Raw genomic sequence first — 13,404 nt, forward strand, 5'->3', positions numbered from 1 at the left:
AGGTTTGTTGTTCATGGGGGCATGAATTAGCAATTGTGAAACTACCGTGTGGGTGTTGTAGTCATAAATTCGTGACTATTTCGTATGTGGGAGCCAGCTACCTCACTGACGGAAAAAGGAGATGCAAATATGGGAAGGGGGAGGGCTGGAATGGACTAGTAGCCCTGGTCTAATGGGACTGAATGCGACTGGTCTGAATGGAACTCAAGTTTTCTTTATATGTACTTCATGTTATATATATATATATATATATATGTATATATACACACAATGTATATATGTACATATATACATATATACACATATATGTATATATGTACATATATGCATATATATGAACTGTATTAGGACAATGAACTTATCTCTGTAGCCATCAATCATTATTGCAAAACCTTTTATTTTTCCATTGTGAAAGGATTACCCTGTCTAGTTAATGAACACACCCAACACCTCACTGATTGATTGATTGTTTGATTGATTGATCGATTAATTTGCTTCTTTTTGGTGAGAGCATTTAAGTTTTATTCTCTTAACAAATTTCCATTACACCTTGCAGTGTTATGAGCTATAGTCAGCATGTTATGCCTTAGATCCCAGACCTTATACATCTTATAGTAGAAAGGAAATAAGGAAATAAGTCTGTGGCAATGACTTCTCTACTCTCTGCTTCCATGAGTTTGATGACCCCTTCCTCCTCTTCCTCCACCTTCCCCTCCTCCTCCTCCTTCTTTAAGATTGCACATATAAGGGGCGCCTGGGTGGCGCAGTCGGTTAAGCGTCCGACTTCAGCCAGGTCACCATCTCGCGGTCCGTGAGTTCGAGCCCCGCGTCAGGCTCTGGGCTGATGGCTCGGAGCCTGGAGCCTGTTTCCGATTCTGTGTCTCCCTCTCTCTCTGCCCCTCCCCCGTTCATGCTGTGTCTCTCTCTGTCCCAAAAATAAATAAACGTTGAAAAAAAAAATTTTTTTTTTAAAAGATTGCACATATAAGTGATGCAATGCAGTAAGGGTCTTTCTCTGGCTTATTTCACTTAACATAATGCCCTCAAGCCCCATCCATATGGTTGCAAATGCAGGAATCCCTTCGTTTCTCACGGCTGAATAATATTTCATGTCTAATATCAAGACAAACCCACCTCATGGGCCTCCCGGTGTGATGCGCTGAGAAGGACGCAACATTTTCCTCTGTGGTATTTCTTTCAAAATTGCATAACCTGAATCGAAGCCTGAGGAAGCATCAAATTCAAAATGAAGAACCTTCTACAAAATAACTGGCCTGGACTCCTCAGAAATATCAAAATCATGAAGGAAAAAGGAGAGCCGATGAGCACTTTCAGATTAAAGGAGGGTCAGGTATCATGACAATAAATGCAATGCTTCATCCGGGGTTGGATTGTGGAATTAGGAAAAAGAGCTAAAAAGGACGGCATCGAAACAATTGACAATATTTCAATAGGGACTGTGGGTCCAATTATAGCATTATATAAGTGTTAAATTTGCTGATTTTGGTGATTGTACCACGATGATGTAAGAGAAGGTTCTTGGTCTTGGGAAATGTGCACTAAAGTATTTAGGATTAAAGAAATATGTTGTGACGAGGGAGACACAGAGAATGATAAAGCAAATAGGGCAAATTATTACCAGTGGCTACTTCTATTTTTTGTTTTTTAATTTGAGAGAGAGAGAGAGAGAGAGAGAGAGAGAGCAGGGGAGAAAGGGGCAGAGGGAGAAAGAGAATCTTAAGTGGACCCCATGCCCAGTGTGGAGCCTGATGGGGGTCTTGATCTCACAACCCTGAGATCATGATCTGAGCTGCAACCAAGAGTCAGATGCTTAACTTACTGAGCCACCCAGACGCCCCACCATTTGCTACTTCTGCTGTACCTTGGTTAATGACATATGGGTGTTCTTTGTGGTTTCTCAGAACTTGTCTGCAGTTTGAAAGTGTACCAAATGCAAAGTTTACAAGGTAGAAGAGACAAATGGGAATTGTTGATAAGGATTATTCTTGCCCCCTCTTGCACTGTTCGGCGGAAAATTAAAATCCAATTATATTTTAAAAAATATTCCACCTTATACTAGTTTAGACCAACCTGCTTTCACATTTTTATCTCATTTAATTCTCAAACGGCCTTTTGTCGGAAGCAAGGCAGGTATTTCACTGCCCTGATCTTACGGGAAACCCAAAGTCAGACGCCCTGTGTTTCTCAAAGCCACAGAAGTAAAACGTGCTAAGGTCAGGACTTGGCCTCGGGCATTCCAACTTTTGGTACAGAGCCTCCTCACTGCACTAAGGTCATACCTTTGACCTCTGCAACACGTGGGCTCCCTACCCCTCAAGTGGGGAGGAGGTCAATTAGCTTGTGAAGATAGTTGGATACTCGGTGCCTGTCCTGCGTCCCTGCCTGCCATGGATTAGGCTTCCCACGATGGATTGTTCGTCTAGCCAAGCGTCGTATGCGTTGTGCTATTTCCTAATTGTCCTGTGGTAGATGGTCATGCCAATGTCAGGGCCCGACCTTTCTAATGACACAGATTCAGGCCCTTTCCCCTCACACGTGCCCACGCTTTTGGGCTGTTGATGGAGTGAAAGATACATTCAGCATCTTCAATTCTATAGCTCCTTTCTTTCAAGTTTAATCCCAAGAAATAAAACTCTACCTTTGAGGAAGGGTCATAGGCGAGTGCAAGGCATTATGGGATGGACAGGAGATGAGGCCATAGGAGAGTTAGCAACAGGCCCTTCTGATGGGTGGCGGTGCAGGTCTCGAAAGTGTCTACAGGACAGTTCCAGGCTCTGTCGCTAAAAAGAGTCAAGGCTAGAATTTTGGAGGGTTTGATCTCACTGACGAGTGAGGCAGGCAACGTTCTGGGATAAGGCTTTTTAAACCTGCACCCAAACTCCAACTTAATCGAGGGCCCACCGCAAGCCTTGATTTTTCCGCATAGACAGCCACAGACCTGCCCCTGCCACACCTGTTCCTGCTCCCACCCTCTTCCTGTCCTGGGTCCCTGAGGCTCTGATCGTCTGCGCCCTTCGTTTGATGCTGATCACTTTTTGCCCCATTTGGCGTCCTTTGGGGCCTTACACACAATCATCCTACACTCCTGGACCCAGAAGTTAGGTTTCGACTTCGCTGAAGCCGCTATCCACCGGGGGCCTGTGGCCACGTCCAAAGACCTGTTCCCCGTCTTCATTCTCCTCCATTTACCTTCTTACCTTGGAGGATGTGACCAGAATGTGGATACGCACACATACATCACTATTCCTATGACTCCGATCACCTCCTTCTTCTTAGTCCTCTCGATTAGGAGAATTAGAAACAGGTGTTTTGTGTTTTTTTTTGTTTTGTTTTGTTTAGCATCTTACTTAATGAAGCACACAGAGTCCAAATGTCTGGAAGCAGCACGGGGCACTGTGGGCGTTGCATCTACCCTAGAAGCAGCCAGCAGGCCTCTCTCCTCTGCCCCTCGCTGCCCAAGCTTGGTTTTCGACAGACCCTGTCTTCGCACAATCCCCAAAATTCGTGTTTACGAAGGATGCTTGAGAACGGTGGGCGGATAAAAGGTGGGGGCAGAAAGCACGTCACCTGCCTGGACTCCCACTTGCAGACTCTTTTCAACCCATCTGTCCAACCTGAAAACACCTGGGTCATTTTTCCCTGTGGTGCCAACCGTCAGGACTGATGGCTGAGTTGTAGGAGTCGATCCAATGTGCCGATACCGGGCAGATGTACCTTTACAAATAACACTGTGAGCTTCTAAAATGCTTTCTGCCTCCCAGGCATGTTTGGGGACGGGTTACACTGCATCTGGGAATCAACTATAGGCTTCTTGGGAGACCTTAGTACCCGACCCTCTTGTTTTAATATACATTTTATTTTATTTTATTTTTTAAATGGTTATGTATTTTTGAGAGAGAGAGAGTGTGTGTGTAAGTTGGGGAGGGGCAGAGAGAGAGAGGGAGACACAGAATCTGAAGCAGGCTCCGAGTTCTGGGCTGTCAGCACAGATCTCGATGCAGGGCTCGAACCCAGGAACAGTGAGATCATGACCTGAGCTGAAGTTGGACGCTTAACCGACTGAGCCACCCAGGCGCCCCTGCCCAACACTCATTTGAAAATCTTTCCCAGAATGGCCAGATGGCCAAAATTGTCATCATCCCACAAAATTGATGCTAGCCCTACCCATGTTTACCTAGGTCCCATCTTAAGCACCAGGTTGCTCTGTCCTGCTCTCTCTCACTTCATAAGGATGAGTGAGAACTCAGAGCCTCTGACCCCGCGTCCAGAGCATTTCCTACTACGACGGTGTGAGCTCCTACTTAGGGCGCGGTGTCCTGGGAGCAGTTATAATGTGGACACAGGGAAATGCGCCCCACGGTGCGGTTTGAGGGGGAGAATCATGGGGGCAAAATCCAGTTCTGAGGGTGAGCACTTCTCGAAGCGGGCTCCTTGGCATTCTAGTTTCCCAGAAATCTGACAGATGTGACATGAGAGAGAAAACCCTCCTGCTCACGCTTGGTGGGACAAACCAGCCAACGGTCAGTCATCGGTGGTCAAGTCCGTTTAGGACGTGCTGGTACCTAATAGGAACTCAGTAAAGGGTGGTTGAATGAATGCATAAGTAAATGAAATCCTGACTTAAGCAAAGTTAAGTGGGGTTCTTGGTAGCGTGGCGGGTCAGGTTCCCCAGAAGCCGACCCGGAGGTGAGGGTCTGTGGCTGGGGATTTATGAAGGAAGTGGTCCCTGGAGAAGTCAGTAAGGCGGGATGGCAGGTGGGGGGTTGAGTGATGGAGAGGGGGCGGGACATAAGGCAGGGAAGGAAGAAGCTGAGCCAGGGTGTCCTCTCAGGTGAGGCCACGGGCCCCTGCCCCCACCCTAAGAAGCCCCAGGGATTTACTTATTTGGTAGAATTTGTCCCACCTCAAGGCAAGGGGCTAGGCTTCCAAATTCCTGCCCTAGTCATTACTGGCCGTGGCCTTCTGGGAGAATGTGAACTCAGGCTCTCAGGGCACCCACCAGTTCTTTGAACAAAGTTGTGAGGGGACCTGGGGGGCTCAGTCGGTTATGCGTCCGACTTTGGCTCAGGTCACGATCTCACGGTTTGTGGGTTCGAGCCCCACGTCGGGTTCGGTGCTAACAGCTCAGAGCCTGGAGCCTGCTTCGGATTCTGTGTCTCCCTCTCTCCCTGCCCCTCCCTGCTCGTGCTCTGTCTCTCAAAAATAAATAAATGTTAAAAAAAATTAAAATGTTTATTTTTGAGAGAGAGAGAGAGCACAAGCAGGGGAGGGGCAAAGGGAGAGGGAGACAGAGCATCCGAAGCAGGCTCCATGATGACAGCAGAGAGCCCGAAGTGGGGCTCACACTTACGAGCTGTGAGATCATGACCTGATCCGACGTCAGATGCTGAACCAACTGAGCCACCCAGGTGCCCCGGCCCTTTGGAATTTAAATGACGTTTCGGCCTTGAGTGTCAGGGACCTGAAGGAAAGGTATACCAGCAACGTAAGTGTGTAAATATAACATTGTATACATACAAAAATATACAGATTATAAGGCTCTAGATAAAAGGACAAATTCAAGATACCTCACTTAAAAGTATTCCACTGAACAAGGTCTAGTAATTTTTTCTCTCTTTGCAATACCCCTGGCAGCCATTAACCCAAGGCCAAAGCCTGGCCTTGTCCACCTTATCAGGAGAGTGGAGAATTAGGAGGGAATGTTCCGATTTTGATAAATCAATCTCAGATACAGGGAGAGAGGGTAGGAAGGGGAGGAGCCGATCCCGCCCTCTGACCCACGTGAGCAACAATCAACACTATAAACATTTACACCCCGGTCCTGAGGGGCTGAGGGAAACAGCTCTTCCCCTCGGAGAATGGGTGGCTCAGTCGGGTAAGCGTCCAACTCTATGTCATCTCAGGTAATGATCGCAAATATAAACCGAGACTTTATATTTTTAACCCCAAACAGGTACTTGTGTGACCACTGATTCAGTTCCGGAGGCTCAAAGTAGATTTCCATCCTTACACGCGGCCTCCAGTACGGCTTTCTGGGGTACGTGACTGCCCTCTGGTGGGCGTCTGGACACACGGTGATGCGCTTGGAGCTGCTGTAAAGAGCCGGGGGCCGAAGGAATCTCCCCGCGAGAGCCTCGGAAACCTTGCCGTGTGTAAATTAGTGCCATCTCGCAGAACTTCCTGCAGTGGGGGAAACGTTATCTGGCCGTGTTGCCCAACACGGTAGCCCCTCGCGACCGGGCCCTTGAAAGGGGGCTCCCGAGACTAAGGCACTGATTTATTTATTTTTTTTTTTTTTATGGAGGTGAAATTCACGCAACATAGAATGAATGATTTTTAAATTACACAGTTCAGCCGCCTCGGGTGCGTTCATGCTGCTGGGCCACACCAGCCTCTCTGTGCAGTTCTGAAATGTTTTCATCACCTGGAAAGAAAATCCAGTACCCTTTCTTTAAAGTTTATTTATTTATTGAGAGAGAGAGAGAGGGAGAGAACGAGCAGGGGAGAGGCAGAGAGAAGGGAGAGAGGCAATCGCAAGCAGGCTCTGTGCTGGCAGCACTCAATCCCACGACCAGGAGATCATGACCTGAGGTGAGATAAAGAGTTGGACTCTGAACCGACTGGGCCGCCCAAGCACTCCGAAAATCAAGTATCTATTAAGCATGGCTTCCCATTTCCACCTCCCCTCGGTCCTTGGCAACCACCAATCTCCTCTCTGTGTCTACGGATGATCTATTTGGGATATTCCACATAAGTGGAATCATCCAATGTGCGACCTTGTGTGACTGCTTTCTTTCACTTAGCATAATGTCGTCCAGCTTATCCGTGTTGTAGCGCCTATCAGCACTTGATACCTTTTTTATGGCCGAGGAATATTCCATTGGATGTTTCAACCCCATTTGGTTTATCCATTCATCCCCTGATGGACATTTGGATTCCTCCAACTTTTGGCGAGTGTGAATAGCGCTTCTGTGAATATTTGTGTAAAAGTTCTGCTCAGGTTCCTGCTTTCAATTCTTCACCATGTATACCTCAAGGAGGAACTCTGTGTCATATGATCATTCTGTGTCTAGCTCTCAGAGAAACCACCAAACTGTTTTCTAAAGGGCTGGGTTTGTATGGTTGTAATGAACAATTTCATTAAATAAGTAATGCGTAATTTTAATCCCAACATTGCCACAAGATGCAACAATTCTGGAACATCTTGATTCTTTCTGTGCACTAGAACGGGGGGCTTAAGAACTGTCTAGGCAACGTCTTAAAAAAATCTACTCCTGTAGGGAAAACAATTCATGGATATCCATAATCTTACTGGGTTTTTCCCCCTACATTATAGGGAAATATAACACAGATCAAAGAAAATAAGAAGTGAAAGCGAGCTTAGAGGATAAATATCCCAGCCCTGACATTTAATAGATGAAGGAACTGAGGTCCATAGGGTGACATTTTCTTCATGAGCCCTTGGTGTGCACATGGCTCACGGCAAGGGCCGGAAAGAGTCTGAGGCTGCCCGTAACCGCTGGGGGGCAGCAGAGAGCACGGGGTACTTGGAGCACACGCAGAACTGAGGGGGTGATGCCCTCAGACCAGGTCTATGGTAGTGGCTGGGGGGGGGGGGGGTGGGTGGCAGGCGCTACCCCGCCTCAGTTTAAATCTGGACTGCCTCGTATCCTAAAGCCAAATCCGATTGGCTTCACCTTCAGATATAACCCGCCTCTGGCCCGTTCTCACTACCTCCATCATGACCCCCTCGGGGCCCATGCCTTGACTACTGCACGGCTTTCCACGTGACCCACCAGCACCAGCCACCCCCACTGCCTTCCACTCTTGCTGATTTTCAGTCTTCTCTGCCCCAGCAACCCGAGGCAGTCTCATCGCGCTTGAATGCCAAGGTCCTTACCAGGGCATAGGAGACCCCCATGCATACGTGCCCTGGCTACTCTCCAACCTCACCTCCTATCTGCGTCCCTCTTGTCCTCCGCTCCAGGGACAACAGCCTTCCCGGTCTTCCTGAGACTCACAAGCACATTTTTGTCTTTGTTCTCCCTGTCTAGGAACCCTTTCCAAAGACATCTGAATGGCTCCCTCCCGCCCTTCATTCCGGTCTCTGCTCAAATGCCACTCACTGGAGAGGCCACCTCTGAGCACCTGTAATAAAGAGACCCCTTTACCAGCACAGCATCATCGCTTCTCAGTCCTGTCCCAGGCTTACTTATTATCCATAGCTCTCCTTACCGGGCATTATCCTCTGTGTATTATATTCTATACAAAACTATGGTATCCCCCGGCCAGAATGTGAGCTCTTAAAGGGGCTGGCGACTTTGTCTCTTTCGTTCTGTCTTGTGCCTCTGACAGTGACTGGTGCCTGAAAGGTAAAGAAAAGGAGGAAGGAGAGAAGGAAGAAAGGAAGGAAGGAAGAAAAAAGGAAGGAGGATAATCTTGGCTAATGAGCTAATTTGTCTTAAATCTCGGTTGCTTTATCTCAAAAAATGGGATTAAGAATCGTATCTACCTCCTGGGGTGGTTGGGCCCTGTAATGGCTCTCCAGGTGCTTAGTCCAATGCTGCACTTCATAAGTAAGTACTCAGGAGATACAATTTTTCCGAAATTTCCCCACATTCTTTTGTTGTAACTTCTCCTTAGGAGGTTGTGCCTTCATTGCCTAGACTCTGTACACAATCTCTGCAACATTCTGGAAAAAAAATATATATATATATTTTACAAATGCTTATTTATTTATTTTGAAGCAGGGAGTGAGTGCGAGCAGGGGAGGGGCAGAGGGAGACAGGGAGTCCCAGGCAGGCTCCGGGCCACTAGTGCAGTGCCCCATGCGGGGCTCCACCCCACGAACTGTGAAATCATGACCTGAGCTGATATCAAGAGTGGGACACTCAACCAACTGAGCCGACCAGGCGCCCCTGGAAGATGATTGTTGACCCTCCTTTCGTCCCCCTCATTCTCCCCAGCTTCATGTTCCAACTGCCATTTCCCGCCTCTAGATGGCGCTTTCCATTCCTCCTGGGTTACCCAGGCCTCCTTTCTTCCCTGCTGGGCTCAGGGTTCATAGTTCCTCCAAGTGCTCGGCTGATTTCTCACCATGTGGTCCACCAGTTCACTGCTGTGACAGATTTCATATTTAGGATGCGTGCATACACGTGCAGGTGCGTGCACACACACACACACACACACACACACACACACTTCTGAACTTCTCAGCACCCTCTGGAACCTTTGAATCTCTGGTTGATATAACAAGATGAAGGGCTAACATCACTTTCTTACATCTGGACCTCCGGGCAGTCAAAATGGAGCTAGGTGACCTGTGACCAAGACTCAAAACACCTAAGACCACCTAAGATATCTGCTAGGGGACGGTGGTCTCCATACGTCAAACTTTTCTGAGCTGGTCTCTCTCACTGAGTAAGAACGGAGCTGGCGGCCTGTCTCCTGAGCGAGACATTGTGTCCGTTGTGACCATACTTCTCAGCTGGCATGCCGGTCCTCTGGGGGACACACATTTGCCTCCAGGACAAACACAGCAGACCCTCCAGGGCATCAGTTATAGGGTTACCGGTGACACAAGTCATTGTTTGAGGTGGAACGCAGATACGAAGTAGGCTCTAACAGCCCCATGAATGTTCAAGCTAAAATATGAATCTTCAAGGAAATGTCTTGCTTGTGGAGTGCTGGCTCCGTCTACACTCTCAGGCTCCTTGCATTCTTTTCACCACCAACCCCCAACCCCCCCCCCCGCCACCCCCGCCATGCACAAATTCTCACTCTCCCCTGACCTTTGAATGCTCCCAAGGAAAAACCTGAGGTGCATTACTGAGGGAAAATGTGCTACTGCAGAAATTGCTAGACTTTTCACACTTCCGTTGAACGAGCGGCCTATTGCCAACAATTTATCCGATGAGTGTGGTTGATATGCAACAAGGTCTACTCATCCTAAACCAACACCCGCTTCTCCCTCCAGAGAGGACCATGGAATTTCCCAGTCTGGGGCCGATACGGGTCTTATGTTTGGTGAGGCGGAGCCTTCGTTACTTTCCTGTAATGAATATTGGACAGAATGTGTTGCGTTCAGCACATCTTTAGTATTCCGAAGCGGGGTCTACTCAGCTGTCACGGTCCTAATAATGGATGTTTTACATTCTTCAGGATCGTAGTAGGTCTTTTGGCCTCTGGAGCCTCCCTGATGCAATGATCACCCAGTGGTTCCTAACCCCCAACTGGCATTAAAAAGTAGCGTTAAACTTGGTGGCACCTGCGGTAGGGGACCTGTAGCTCATGCCTGGGGCTGGTAATTACACTTAATAATAAGGTTGGTTCAGGGATTGGATAGTCAAAAATGCGGTCTGGAGAGTTCAAAAATTCATCCTGCGGCCGCCATCCTGCCCTTCAGTCGCACACCAGCTTTCTCAAGTTACTCTGCTTTTGACCCGAGCAAATCCTAATCACAGGGAAGGAACTTCAACCAAACATCTGCCGGGGAAACAAGTGGGGCTATTCACCTGCATAATCAAAGGGGTTCCTAAATTACACAGGGCACGACGGTGACCTGGAATCCAACCACAGAACCGCAGGAGCAGCCATGTTGGGGGTCCCCCTCGCTAATAGGCAGAAACGGAATGACGGGAAAAATGGCTCGTGGAGGGTGCTTCGGCCACGTAACCCCCGAGTCACCTTCATTCAAAGTCCCAGGCCAGGGCAGTTCATCTCTTAGGTGGAATTATTCACTTGGGGGAAGCGAGGGGGTGGGGAGGGAGCGGGTGGTAAGAGACTGCCGAGTGATGCTTCGTGGAACACACCAGTGAGGGAAGAAAGTTGAAATCTACTTCTGAACTGGAATCACTCCTTTGATCTTCTGGCCGTTGAAAGTTTTCTTTTCAGAGAAATGATCTATTCAGGCAGATCGTTTGCCGGGCATTGAGACGTTAGTGACTTTGAAAAAATTAGTCTTCTCATTACTCACGAGCAGGGTGGTCCCAAGCTGGCTTTCACAGCAAGACACGTTTTCTCATGGACTCGCGTTTTAAAGCTCATTCCCTTCGCCTTGTGGGCACTGGCGAATGTGCCAAGGAGGAAGGCTGACAGAGCTTCTGGGCTGACGGACGCGCCTTTTACCTGTGGCCCCGTGGAAACCACGAGCCCTGATCTTTCCCTGACCTGTGAGTGACTGTTGTTTGGGATTGTGAAGCCAGGCCCGAGGGGAGCACCCCAGCCTGGGAGGGTGAGGGCAGCGTGGATGAGGGGACTTTTGGTGTCCCTCAAGCCAGAGCAAAGACCAAGCAACTAGTGTCTCTTCTGACTGGGGGACATCTGTCCCTGAGTAGAGAGAGAACCAAGGAGGTGTTCAGTCACACACAGTGTGCTTGGAAAGAAGAAGGAAATCTACCGTCTTCTGGAAGAATGTCTTTCTGATGTTACCTGAGAGCTGCGATGCTGGGCACGCATGCACACTCATTCTAGAACCATCATGTGCATGCCGTGAGGTTCTGCAGACCCTCTGTCACCCCTTCTAAATATCCTTCCGCTGTCTTCCCCTCCTGTAGCCTTGGCTGCCCTTCTCTCCCTTCCTGCCTCCTACCTTTCCTCCCTTCGTTATTCTGTCATTTGCTGGTGACACGTGATCGGTGGCAGAGGAGAAGTGGGAGGCAGCCTTGGGGGACCAGAGAGAACGAGCAGGGCTTTCGCTGCCTTTGTTCCTGCTGTCTACCCGTTTTCAAGTCCCAGTTCAAGGAGTTCAACTTTGTGATGTTTCTCCTACGTGTCCCCAAGGAGAGCCAACTGCTTCCCCCTTTGGTCTCCACTGTCCTCGTTCAAACTCCCTTTGTCGCATTTGCTGCTTTGTGTTGTCATCCAACTCCACGGAGTCTCCCTACTGGACAGTGAATGCGTAAAGCGCAAGGATCAGTCTTCCTGATCTCTGAGCCTGAGGTTGAGCCCTGTTCTTGGCCCACACACAGTATGCGTTCCATGAGTGCGGATTAGGGAAATGGATGAATGAAATGCATGATTGATTTCCCGTTATCTGGAAAATCATCGTCAGAATTCCTTAGGACAGCCTTCAGTGCTTATTCGGTGTGTTCTCATCATGTCCTATGCGGTTCAGACCCTCTGACTCAACCAAGATCAGCTATGTACTGCGCCCCAATATACTACATACATTATCACTTCTTCCTTCCCTCCTTCCTCCCCTCCCTCCCTCTCCTTCCTTCCTTCTTTCCTTCCTTCCTCTCTCCCTCCTTCCCTCCCTCCCTTATTTCTTCCCTCCCCCTCTTTCTTTCTTCACCGTCTCCTTATCCTCCCCAATGTATAATAGATATCTCCTCATGCCTCACTCTGAGTTTCCCTCTTGCTTCTCTGTGAAGACTGTCCTGTCTTCTGCAGCTGGACTGTCCGTCGCTGAATTTCTCACAGGACATTTAGTCATTTATACCTTGCAGCGTCTCTTACAGCTCTTTTGAAGTTGTCACTCAGTGGCAAATAACTTCTTAAGAGCGCGCCCTTGTCTTCTTTAAGTTCCCTGAAGACAGAGGTGATGTCCCACGCGTGTGAATGCAGAGCTCGCCCGCCGCCCCCCCCCCCCCCCCAAGCCCAGAGCATTGCTGGGAACACAGGAGCTGCTCAAGGCCGTTTCTCGAGGAATGAGTGGGGGCCAGTGCAGGCAAGGAAGACGCCAAGCAGCCAAGCCGTTGGCTCTTTGAGGGTGGATTTTCTCTCCTGCTTCAACTGCCCTAGATACCTGAGAGCAGCCGCAGGGACGTGTGGAGTATCTGAGACAGTAGGAGAAGGGCGAAATGATGCCAGTGAGGAAGGCCTGCAGGTCCCAGAGACTCTTCTCTTCCGTGGGTGCCTAAGCCAGACTCCAGCGGAAGATGGAATCAGAATTCTCCATTTCTCCCGCCTAACGGTGTCATCGACAAGGACTCTCCTTTCTCTCTGTGCCTTCAGCTTTGTCCACACGGCCTCGCCCTCAGTCTCACGGGTTTTCTTTCCGCAGCGTATCTTCTAGGCATGCAGCCCTCTGCTTCCTCTGTCCCCAGATGCTATTTTTTTTTTTTAAAGAGTAAGCCATTTTTCTGCCAACTTGTCCTCCTAAACCGCATGTTCCACCTCTTCTTGATGACGCCCGCAAGGTGCCTTTACTCCTTTTTTGTTAACACCGCAAACCCACCTTGCTGATTCCCCGAATACTCTATTGGCAAAGGAGATTCGATGTAGGAGGTATTTAACAGCAGGCTTTCTTCGATCCCATTTGGTTCTAGAGAGAGCTTGGAGTGGACTGAGCTATTCAGCTACAGTCTGTTACTCATTTTGGTGCCCCCGGCCCTTGGTGTAGCACCTGACTTCCGTTGGAGGGTACTAATAAGTGACTCT

The sequence above is a fragment of the Herpailurus yagouaroundi genome, unplaced genomic scaffold (assembly GCF_014898765.1).
Source record: "Herpailurus yagouaroundi ecotype Mexico unplaced genomic scaffold, PumYag 253, whole genome shotgun sequence".
Classification (NCBI taxonomy): Eukaryota; Metazoa; Chordata; class Mammalia; order Carnivora; family Felidae; genus Herpailurus; species Herpailurus yagouaroundi.